This window comes from Scomber japonicus, chromosome 2 (genome assembly GCF_027409825.1).
Source record: "Scomber japonicus isolate fScoJap1 chromosome 2, fScoJap1.pri, whole genome shotgun sequence".
NCBI classification, from domain to species: Eukaryota; Metazoa; Chordata; class Actinopteri; order Scombriformes; family Scombridae; genus Scomber; species Scomber japonicus.
In genome coordinates, this window is record NC_070579.1 from 15,472,032 (window position 1) to 15,485,354 (window position 13,323).

General features: G+C 38.7%; 1 protein-coding gene across 3 annotated transcripts in view; it reads left to right on the top strand.

Moving 5' to 3' along the window:
• lrba (LPS responsive beige-like anchor protein) overlaps nt 1–13,323 on the top strand; it is a 185,863-nt gene that overhangs the window by 147,025 nt on the left and 25,515 nt on the right. The window lies entirely within an intron of this gene.

Sequence of the window (13,323 nt, forward strand, 5' to 3'; positions counted from 1 at the left end):
ATACAGCACTATATAATTTATATAAAAGGTTCCCTGTTTGACAAAGCATACGGCACAAGGAGGGTAAATTACATTTTAAGCAGTGACGATGAGGGGTAAAAGTCACCAGCCATGCTCCTTTAATTCCAACAAATGTATTATCAATTTTGTGCATCTTGCAACGTTTAAGTCTCAATCTCAGTCTCAATAGTTAAGTCAGTCTTTATATCTTATGAATATTTTCGTTGATAGGAAGACATGTACTTAGTTACCCTTGTACTGTGGTTGCAGACATTCCCTTCAATTCAGTTTCTGAAGTCGTTTTTGAAGTCCATTCATTCTTGCTTGACTTCCGTTTTCATGTTTTGTATATCTCTGCAGAGGTTTTGGATAGTTTTAGTGGTAGTGAAGTCCCCCTTCTCGCCGCCAGATTCCATCCTTCCCACATTGGGTTTTTGATGTCGTTCATTTTCTTTTATTTTCTCTGTTTGTGGTCTTTGTTTTTCCCGGAAATGTTCTTGCTTCTAACCCCACTCATTCTCGGTCATTTTAGTTTCTGGTAATACTCATGTTTTGCTAGAGTTTTTCTGTTTGTTTTAATTAAATTGATCCGGAACGTTTTCAGTCTATATCTCCTATTCTTTGTATATTCATGGTGGAGGCTATCAGATTTGCTGTCATATTTTCATTGTAGATATTCTCTCCACACACACATATGCATAGTGAACTGAGAAACTTCTTTCAGATAAGATCACCTTACTCTGCTCACTAAGGTTAAAAAGACCCAGATAGATTTACTGTTTGTTTTGTGTATTGCTGGAAGAGCTTGTCACTGGTACATTTAGTCCTTCAACTTCAAAAACCTGTTGATTTTATACAGTTTTACTTGTACTCAAAGGTCAGGCTGTCTTTAAATACAAATGTATAAAAATACTTCATAACCCTAACCCTTTCCACATAAACAGGAAGAAAAATAAAATAATATCCAAAATAAAATCTGTAGGTTATAATATGAAGCAACTTGTCTTTTTCTGATTTCAATGTTTAAGATATTGTCTCCCCTGGTTGATTTAAAAATCACTTAAAATATTTATGGGTAAAGGCAGATGTAACTTCCTTTGCAATGTGTGCCCAGTCGTGATGGGTGCTGATGAGGTAGGGTGTGCTTTGTGACCTGCGTTGTCTTGTGGTTGGGTCCGCTAACCAGCCTGCTGATATGACCAGGCCCCTATCATTAATCACACACTTCTCTCTCTTCGGCTGTCAGCATGGTCTCGGCACAGAGTGGATATTGGGGGAAGCTTGTTGTGGTGGCGTGCTGTTATTTCAGTGTTGTACCCAATCAGGCTACTGAAGCCTTCTGTTATTTTGTGCTGGAAAGGGGTAAAACTGATGGAGTTTTTTAAAATATTATTATTAATTGACAAAGAAATATGCACATGTGTCTGATATTATGAAGTGGTGAAACAATTACTAAATTTTCATACATCCCACACACACCATATATTCTATGCATCTTCTCAAATGTAAGATTTTGCTGCTTTTTCTGTTTTATATTGTAATATCTATCATGTAAATTGAATACCTTTTGTGTTTTGGGCTGTTAATCAGACAAAACAAGCAGTTTAAAGGTAGTGCCTCAGATCATTAATCTATACATTGCAAATTAAATGATGATGAAAAAACAGGTTTGTTGTAGCCATTTTGTAATATTATGTTGTTTGTTTAGTCTTACTTTGTACTGAAGTAGGTATCATTTCCAACTTCAATACTTTTCGTCTGAATCATTTTTGTGTAAAATACACTAAAATGGCACATACTAACCCTAACACCTAATTTCGATAATATTATAGTGTACAATAAATATCAGTCACAACAGTAACACTAAAGCAAGTGACTCTTTAGCATGTGCATCTCAATGTGCTTTGTACTCTTGTTGCACAAAGCAGCTTTTCATTGCTGGTAAGTGCTGTCTCATCTACCTCTACTCCCTCAGTTTCCTTCACTCCTTTCCTTTGGGCTGAATGCAGAGGCAATTTGGACCTATCCAGTTAGTGTTCACACGTGCACAGGTACTTGCTAGTCACAGCTTTCAGACTGACAGAATTTCAGTCTGCAGTTTCTTACTGTGTGCAAATTGAGATATTGATCCACCATGCAGCCGAGCACAGCAGGTAGGTGTAGGTGCACAGAAATATAACAAGCTCAGGGAAACACATACAGGCTTTCTGAGCTGTTATAGAAAGACTGTGAATATCTGCTTTGTATGTACCCACACAGACAGCCATGGTAAGTTCAGCATTGGTTCTCTGGGACATCATGGCAGATTGATCCATTCCTGGATGTTATTTTTTCATGCAAAACACAGCATTTAGATTATAAGTTATATCTGTTTAGGTCAGTTAAACTTTCCTACATTCAGAGTATATTACAGCTTATCTTCTGTCATTTTGACATTTTAAGAGACTGTTCTCTACAGTGCTGCACAACATAGCACAGACAGAATCAGAGAGACAGAGCAAATGAGGGTGGACAGGAAGAATAAAGGAAAGATTGGGCGAAGGATGACTTGGAGGGAGGGATTTGTGGGTGGACAGGTCTCTGGTCGTGACAGATAGCTGGCATTAGAGGGTGTCAGCTGGCAACTGTGGTACTGTTGGGAGAGAGATGAGCATGGTGGAGAGGAGAGAGGAAGAGTGAAGGAGTTAATGGGCTGTTTGGCTCTCTTTAGCTTGTCTGCTGCTAATGGCCTCGCAACACAAGGATAGACAGCAGGAGAGAACACGCAAACACACGCAAATGCTCACACATGCTCACAAATACACACACGCCTGCTGTCTCCACTCTGGTTATGAGCCCTAGATGATTAACAGCTAATTAGGGTCCAATCTGGAAAGGCCATTAAAAGCCTCTCACAGTAAAGGATCGTGCTGCTGTGCAAAACGGCAGCTTGTTTTTGTTGTTGTGAGTAAGCGCTGCATCCTTGGTCATAAAAAAAAAAAAAAAAAATCCAGCATAAGATTTAAACATTACATCAAACTGTAGCCTGGTTTATGTAGCTCTGCTGTTGGAAGTGTCATGCTTAATCACTGATGTTTAGTAAATACTGAGTTGCATGGCAAAAGATCAACTGCAACATCATGGTTTGATGTGCTGAGGAATGGTTGGATTTTAGACAGACTCATTAGAGACAAAGCATCTCAGTGCTTTAAGACAAGCATGCACCTTCACTACACTGAGTTGCCTACAGTATACTGAAATGCTTGTCGGTGAAAGCACGCTCTCATTTTTTTTTTTAGTCCATCACACACCCACACACACGCACACTCAGAGACACTGGGGTCTTCAGGCGGCATGCCACAGAGATCAGGGGCTGCTTGTTGTTTTTACCAGGAGGTTGAAGAAAAGGTTAAGAACTTGATCCCTCCTCCACCAGATAACTACATGTCTCTGGGCACTGTCAGCCTCTCTGACATTCCACTATATATGACCACATCTCACTTCTCAGGTCTGCTAACCATTAGTGTGATAGCAGGTGATTGTGTGTGTGTGTGTGTGTGTGTGTGTGTGTGTGTGTGTGTGTAAGCTTGCATAAATTTGCGTGTGTATTTTTGTGCACATCAATGTTTACCTGTGCTGTCATGTGTCCAGGCTTCACTGGAGCTACTGATATGGAGCAGCCTTAGCCACAGTGTGCAATAGTAGCTGTCTCCTACTGTTAATAGTGTAATTGCAGAGTTGAGCAATAGGTTATAAGAGGGTGTATTAACATATTGAAACACAAAGAACAAATGTGTAAAATTACACAATTTAAACTATCAAGTAAATCTTTGATTTTCCACATTTTCATAAAAATGCACATTTTTATAAAAATGTTATCATCCACATTTCAAGTGGATTATCATTCACTTGAATAACTGTAAGAATAAAATATTTTAATGCTAACAAAATTGTTTCTTGGGCAGAAGGTGACCAAAAAGGTTAATAAGTGTCATGTTACTACAATTTTTAAGCTCTGTCATTTTATTCTTAACTCTGATTTATCATGAAGCCAAGACTACCAATTCTTAAAACGCTTTTCCATCAAAAGAGGGGATACAATTTCTTTTCGACCCATTTGAACCCTACAGAGCCCATTTATTGCTCCATAGTTCACGTTTGGTTCCTTTCAGTCATCTGTGCACTTGTAGCGCTGCTGACAGACCAGCAAACCACACACAGGAGAGACGAGCAGCACATTACTTTTGGCCTTTTCCCCCTTATAAAGCATCTGCTCACTCTAAGCAGTGACAGAGACATCAGTTAAACTGCCCTCACAGAAGGAGAAAGAGAGAGAGACTTCCCTCTTGTTGAATGGGCAAAGCCAATTGAGTGATGGTTCAGAAGCTGATACTGAGAGGGTTGACCACAGGCCACCACCACATGTGGTAAACTCTCACTGTAAGTACCCAAGACAGCTATGCTCAATGGACATTAGACACCAGGGTAACTTGTATGATTCTTCACAGCTAATCCTTTTTGTCATTATGTTATGTTATCCACTGCACTATGTGTCGATAGTAGTCTTTGTGCTTCTTTGGGAGAGTATTTACTAGGTGTGGAAACTGTTGCATACTCAAACAATAAAGGCTGTGTCATTGTTGCAGAATTTATTTACACCTCGGATACTTGTTCTGCACCTTCAGCAACCATGATCACATCATCTCTCCTTTCATCTTACATATTTACGTATTTGGAGCTGCATGTTTACCATAATGAAATATACCATAATGATATATTTGAAAAGGGTGTAGTGACAAGAAATTTTAGAAATAAGTTGGCAGTCAGTTATTTTTGTGATAGTCAAATCTCCTCTTTACATGGGAGCAATAATTGTAAAGCTGTCCATGTTGTGCCTATTGACTCTAGTTCAATGGATACATGTACAGTTTGTTACGTTATTGTGTGTCAGACTTATTTCTAAAACCCAAAGTTCAAGCAGTGTCGATACCAAACTCTATAGGCAACTTTATTAAGTTCATTGTTCTGTTTCACTGGTCTGCACATTTGAATCTCAATTGTACCCAAACCGATCCCCATGCCCAAAATGTAAATTCATGATATTTTGGGCAGCCGTTTATAATATAGATGCCATGCAAGCCACCAAGTAAAAAATGGTGTTGACCTGAAGTGGGAAAACAACAACTTAAGCAAGTTGAACACTTTGGAAGCCCAGCGGGCGTTGATGCATAAAATGGGGATAAAAGGCAAGTGAATGTCAAAAGACAAAAAATAAATCTATAAATACCAAATTAAAGTCTGTGTTCGCTGGGTGTATAAGTCGTAAATGTTTGGTAATGCTTCATTAGGTGATTATGGTTGCTTGTTTGTTTTTGCTCTGCCCCCTAGTCATCACTAATTACTTAATGAAGTTTTAAAATTAAAATGTAAGTGTAACCAATGAATCTAAGTCCTCATTAATGTTAATGTTGGCTATTTCCTTGATGCAAATCTGAAGTAGGGTTAAAACAGTCTTTTTCAGTCCTGTATAGTTTGCAAGCTCTAATCCAGTGTGCAGATACTCTCCACTTTTCCCTCTTTCAACTCATTCTTATCAATACTTTTAGCTGTGAAACAGGATGGTGGTCTGTTTCAGTCTCACACTTAATCTTACAGCTGTTGTAGTGGTGACTACACAGCAATCTTGCCTACAGAGGTACATGGCTGCTCAGCACTGACAGACAAATGTCATGTTAATATGATCCAAATCACCTTTACCCCCCTCATGTTCATATACTCACCCAATCACCCCCCATGAGAAAGTCCCTCTCTGAAGATTGTCAGTTTCATATGCTGACAGCCCTTCACACTTACACAAACTATACCATCAAGTCCATTAGCATACCAGGATATGATCAAGAGAGGGGAATGGGGTATTTTAGGTGCTATTTTATTTATATCTGATTAGATCATTTACTAGATTCAGTGTTGTGGGCAGTGCTCTACATAAAAACAAAGAATGTGCATATAGTTACTATCTAGGGACTGTGTGTGTGTGTGTAAAATGTGAGGGAGAGCGGGGCACAGAAAATGAAAGTGGGTCCCACATTTTTTCCCACAAGACACATAGCCAGGCATGATAGGTCCCCAGCTCAGACCACCAGTTACACCAAGTCAAAGATCATGGCTGTTTGCATTCAGCTCTCATCAGCACAGCAATCTCTGATCAGACACCCGCTGGGACGCACGTAATATCATTCCCACCAGCCTCCACATCTTATTCTCACAGGAACCCCATAGGGATTCATGTGTGAGCTGAGGTAAACCACTGCATGGACCAGCCACTAACCACTAAGATATACTTACGCATTTGTGAATGACTGAGTGAGTGAAAATCTCAATGTCGTCTAGCCCAGCGTGGCCTCGTGTAACAGAACACAGTTTACCATGTTAGCCTAGCGCTAATCTATTCCCCTGGTGTCTCCACTGAAAGCCTTGTTGTTGGATGGGAACTTGCATGTAGGGGGCTGGTGGTGGTGGTGGTGGTGGGGGTTATCTGGCTAATGTCAGGCAGCGCTCACTGTAGGGGTATTGTCATGCATAAGGGCAGACATGTTTACTGTGTGCTCAGTGTTTTACGAGCTGTCCCCCCTTCTTGTCCACCTCCCCTTTTTCCTTGTCTTCCCCCTCCTTTTCTTCGTCCTCCTCTTCAATGACGTAATGGAGGGGGCCGATGAGAGCCTGAGAAATGGGATGATCTACTGCTGCTGACATACTCACTCACTAATGTTGTCCTTCTCCCTTTTCCTGCACTCCTCCATGCTCTCATCTTACATGTGCCAAAGTCTACTGAGATGCTTTTTGCGGCATTATACTGTTTTCACACTCCTTCACTCCAGCACTTTGTCTCTTGTTGCCTCTCAAACTCCTGGACATGTGTGCTGTCATCTTGGCGTCTGTTAAAAGAACAGTTGTCTTTGCCCTTTCGCCTCATCTTAGCTTAAGCGTCCACTAAAGTTTTAAAGGAAACAGCTATTTTCTATGTTATTCTTTTTTGAGGTTTTTTGCTTGCAGACACAGAAACACACATCACCTGTAACTAAAAGGCCTGTAACTTTAAAGAGATGAAAATTGGGTATGGTATAGTTAGATTTAGTTTAAATAATTATCACAATATTAATGATAACAATATATATATATATATATATGACACTATGGTCTGTCCTTTGCAAAATATATAGAAATAGTCAAATTGTGATCAAAACAATGAACTGTGTAAATGTGTAAAAGAAAAACTTTCCCAGCTGATTTTTTGTTTTTAGTTACAACTCTCATTAATTATGAGTTAGGACATCATAAACTTGTAGAACAATAATCATAAAAAATCATGTAATCCAACTATTATTCCAAAAATCAATTAACAATAATATTAAATGAATGACTATTAATTTATTAAAATTATATTGTTATTGCAACCAGGTACAGTGAAGAGATACATAGACACATAAAGTTTACAGTTTCAATTTGTTAAAGTGAGAGTTTTAATAAATTGTATAAAGATAAGGTGCAAAAGAATTCACAAAGTGTACAACAATAAAACAAAAACAATAAAAACAATTACAACAATATTAACTAAAATACTGTACTATGTATTAACTAAATTATTCACATTATATTTATCCATTAAATAATATCAGTGCTGGACATCCTTTCTCTTCATGTTGTCTTCGTGAACACACACACACACACACACACACGCACACACACACACACACACACACAGAAACACACACACAAACACACTAACAAGCTACAGTTCCACATAACCCAACACACCCTAATTACCTCTCCTCAAAGGCTAACTACACTCAAGCTGATCAGTTGAATCATTCATCCTAATCATCTCCACTGTGCGTTGAGAGGCCTCCACACCTTTAGACGGTCCAGTCTTCTAGTGAACTCTATAATCATCTGAGACAACAATGCTCCTCTTAACAGCTATCCAAATATTCCTCCATTCAGCATGCTCCGAAGTCCTCCTCACTGGTCCTGTGTTTAATCAGCTCTGACTGTTGACTTAGCGTTTTGCTCGCTTCATCCTTTGTGTCTTATGGCACTGGTGATGTATTTGCTAGCTTGTTAGCCTTTCTGTGTGTGGGTGGACAAATGGTTAGATTCACTGCAGGTGCTTGTTAGTAGTTGTTGAGATTATAGTAGACAGTTTGAAATTGCATTTTTCATTTGATTTTACGTGATAATTAATAATGACATTTTTTTGTTTTATTTAAAACATTTTTTATTCATTAAAGAGTATTTCTATATTTAGAAACAGTTCATAATCTGGTTTGATTGCCACATTTCTAGATAATAAGCCTTTCAGCTTGTATTTATCATGTGTTATCTACAAACTTAAAAAAAACCTCAGCATTATTGCTCTCTGAGTTTGAGTCATCATCCATTTGCCTCTCAATCAGTATTGTTTACTCCATTGTCTGGGCTGTAAATTGGACCACTTAGTGCACTGTCGCAGTCTACACTATGCCATTTGTCTGACTAAGACCAAATCCACCATGACATGTTTGTTTTGGGGAGATACTTTCCCAATCACTGCTCACTCTGCTTTTTTTCACCCCATAACATAATATTCTGGCTTTTCAAGTGGGCGAAGGATAATAAGTGAGATGGGAGGAGAGAGTTAGGGTTAGAGTTTCAGGTTCCACTTGCTAGCGAGTGCCTCTGTTGACCCATAGCCAGAACTCTCACAGTTGTGACCTATCTAATTAGTAGAGCAGGAAGGAGGGGGGACTGAAGTAACACACACAACCCATCTGGGCTTCTTTTGGTGTGTGTGAATATGAGAATAAAGGAAATGGTTTGTTAGCTGCGTGGCTGCTCCGAGGCTCTCATTCCTTACGTCACCCGTTGCTTTTTTCTCTTTCCTCTTCTATGTTGGGGGCCCCCTCTCTCCTGGCTGGCTACAGGCTTCCTCTGCCTGCTTCAAAATGACAATCGGCTTCTCATTTACAGCGAGCTAATAAGCCCTTTAATCAGAGTGCTTGTCAACCTCAGGGCAAGGCAACTCCAGAGGAGTTGATCCAAAGGATCAGATGACTGGAAGAAAGAGCAGGAGGGAAAAAAATGGAGTAGCACTAAAGAGTGAGAGAATAAGTAGAAGGGAAAATGAAAGGCGGCTGTTGAACTTGGAGGAAGAATAAAGAGTTGAAACAAGAGAGATAATAAACTTGTATTAAGGTAAGAAGAATAGTCTGGCTTCCACTAAAGATGATGCTGTTATACTTGGAAGCAGAAAGATTTTATTGTATTTCATTTAATAAAATGCATAATAGAAAACATTATGTGCACACTGGACCCAGAGAATACTTTCAATTACTTAATTTCTACTGTTTTCTTATGGTTTAGCATATCTTATGTTTTTTTTTTTCCATGTCACCACATAAGATATTTCACTGTCACACATACCAAATGGGCTTTTCAGGATGTTGTGATCAGCTTGTTCTTAAACAGCCTTTTTAGTATATACAGACCTGACAAGTGTTTGCTTTATTCATCCGTAATCGATACAAAAGAAAACATTCTGCTGCTGACAACACTCTGCATAGAACATGTGCATTCGATTACACACCCACACCATCAGTGACATGCACGCATTCACATGCACGTATATTCGCCTCGAATGTTGGCATGCAAATGAGTGGATTGATTTGTTAAGTGACATTTTAACATCCTTACAGACAGCTCTACATAAGTCCTTAAAAGGGTTTTTTAGGGCCAGCGAGGGTAGGAGGGAAGCGTTCAGTGTCACCTCGTTAAGGCAGAAGTGAAATCCAGCTCAATCCGGACCATAAAGCAAACTGCAAACCACAACGAGGCACAGCAAACTTCACTGATAGGTCCAATGCAATTCTGCACTGCAAACTTGTAGCATAGGCACACACTTGTATTTTTAAGCAGAAGAAAATAATCACTACAAGAAGTATACAAGAAGAAAAAAGCATTCCAAGATGAAGCTGGGTAGACTGGCCAGTGCATCGAGATCAGACATTCTCAGTTTTGCTCCTCATGACTCGCAGAAATTATAGTTTAATGTCCACCAGCTGGTTAATTGCAATCACTTGGTGTCCCAGGTCTGATGTCTCAAATAAAGATAACATGTCTCCTGAGTCCTGAGTCTAGGGTAGATCATCTTGTGAAGAGTAACACATTGACATTTAGTCACTTTGTGAGTCTTGTGGGTTTTCTTTATAGGCTTACACTTACACGCAGGCAGGGCACATTCATTATGATATATTTTCATTGGAATTCACATCACAGCTATGTAAAATGGCAAGCAAGAAAAACAAACACAAGATTCAAGAAGAGAAAATGATGATATGCATTTGAATACTTGGTTGCTTTGAAGGGCAAGAAAATCTGATTAAATTAAATGTTTACATTTTCTCACATTAGAGAATATACCAAATTATTGTTGCAGTCAGAAACAAGCCACAGCACACAACAAAGGGGACCCCCTATGCTTCAAAGGTGTACTTTGTCAAAATCGTAACAATAGAAATGTGGGATTGCGGTGACTTCTACCCCCTATCAGCATTTACATAAAGGAATGCTAAATTATTCATTAATTATCAGAGAGTCCCCCATGGATTGGGATGACACACACACTGGCTGCTAATTGGCCCATCAATAATCTTGCCTGGCTCTCCTGAAGTGGCACCAGATCCCACCTCAGGAATCTGCTATCTGCCCCAACCTTCTGCTTCACTATTTCCACAGTGTGGTACTACAGAAGAAGACCTTTCCACACCTGCTCACCTGGCCCATTGTTAATGGGTTAATGGTACAGGACGAATGTCTGTACTTCATGTGTATTTCTTGTCTATCTTACATTCCTTACATACAGTACTCTCTTCTGAATTTAAGGAGAAAATCAGATGTCTCCTTACATTAGCCTATCTTGAACGGATAGCACAGATACTACTCTACTATATTTTTATTACTTAAACCACCAATGCATTCCTCAGTCTTTTGAATACAAACCCCTCTTGAAATCTTCCCTACCATGTCTGTGGCTTTTAGCCCAACAAGCCCATTGTTTCCTTCTGAAGATGTAAATCTTTAAAATGGGTCACAAATATATTGCTTCATTAAATACAATTCAAATAATTTTCCAAAACAGCAGAACTCTGAAGTTTTTAGCAAATTTTGCTCAAACAGGCGTGAGTGATAATAGTGTATTTGTTGGGCACTATTTCACATAATGAATAGATGCACTAGAATTGATGGCAGCAGGCTGGTGTATGTGAGACTGACTCAAAATAAAGTATGTAATAAGGAGTATGTCAGCCAGTGCATTGATGTGGCTCATTTATGTGCTTTTAATAGTTTGTTTTAGTTTTGGGGGTTGTTTTTTGGGGGGGGGGGGTTACAACAGTGGAGCTCTATGGCACTATGGAGGAATAACCCTGATCCGGCTTTGACTTAATTATGAGTATGATCAATTCATTTTTGGTATTTTCGTGGGATTTATTGATTTTAAGATGATATAAAATATTAACACATTCATCCTTTAATACTACAAGCAGTTATTTTCTTTTGACAACTAGACTGCTAGATTTTCACATCAGTAAAGTCCCTTGTTTAGACAAAGTGTTCAGAATATAGCTTTCATTTTACTAACATCTTAGTAGTATAGTAGCATTCAGCTCTTTTTGAAAGTGTTTTGATTTACAGTTTACTGTATCCCCACAGGCAGAGGCAGATATTCTTTGAATCGCTGAGATCTAGTCCACTGAGGTTAAATTCCTACACCTAGACTTCAGTCACAGAGAATTGCTGTGTTTTGTCATACAGTAATACACATATACACATGTGGTGCAGCACAGCACACAAACACAGGCACACTATCACTTATTCAGTTTCTCTCTCTCTCCAAATGGTAAATGCGAGTGATTTCCATAAAGGCGGGCCTCTGGAGAGGGAGATGCAATAACATGGCTGCTCTTTGTTTCCCCATGCTGATTGACACTAGATTGCGGTGCACATTAAATGCCCATCAGCCTCAGCTTTAGTTTTAGAAACAGGGGAGCAGGGCCCGTCAAAGGTCAATCCTAGTGCATAATGAACTGATCTCTCTCTCTCTCTCTCTCTCTCACACTCACACTCACACACACAAATGAAAGCCACCCTGCCTGTTATTAAGTATGCGCTTGAATGAAGAGGGTTACCCCAGCTTATAATTTAACATTAATAAAAAAGATTGCCCTGTGACACAAACCTTTAAATAGTGACATACTGTTAATATACTGATGCCAGAGGGACAGTTAGACATGGAGTCTAGACTGTTTCAGACTCAAGGGGTGTTCTGTTTTATCTTACTACTAAAGGTTAGATTTGTTTTGTTTTAGCATTACGCCATGCTATAGTTCAGCCCTTGAACAGAAAATGATGCAGAGTTACACACACTAAGGGGGGGAAGACTTGATAAATCTCTCTCTATATGCTATTTTATCAAGTCTACAGCTCTCACAACAGTGATTGTATCTAAGTGGGTGTTGTCCAAAACACCAAAGTGTGTAATAACCATAAACATACAGTACACATTACAGGAAAACTATGTACTAAACTGCCATGTTAATTGTAGACCTGTATATTAATAGAAACATTTTGATACTAGTGTTGATACATTTTTGATTGTCAAAATTCATAGTAGATTTACGGGTTGCTACTCCAAATAGACAATCAATACATGGTGCTACAGAGTAACACCACAGGCAACACACCTGTTATTTAAGTGGGTAATGTTTTGTGCATTTTTTCAAGCCATTCATATTTTCATCATGTCAAAATTTTAAGAATATTTACTATGCCCATATACAAATAGATAAATATGCTCTGTGGCAACACTTGATAAACCATCTGATATGAACAGTGTAATTAACATCTCAAAACAAACAACAATTTAAGAAGCACACAGTAAAAAAACAACAACACAACAATCCCAAACCAAGAAGAGTACAGAGACAGTAATACATTAAATATATTAAGTATATTAGAATATTTCTAGGGAATACAAGAAAACACATAAAAGGTTTTCCTTTCTATTTATGATACTTGTACAATTAAACCTCTACACAGTAGAAGTTACATATTTCAGACACACTTAAAACAAAAAGGCATTGATGTGTGATATCCAGCCCTACTTAATAGTTTCCACATACTTAACCTGATGTTTTCCTGTAGCCCCGTCCCTCGACCAGTAACTATTGATATGGTTCCCATTCTCATAATATGCACACAGTATTTTTATTGTTTATCTTCTCATCACTTCACTTCATGCAATTTATGAAA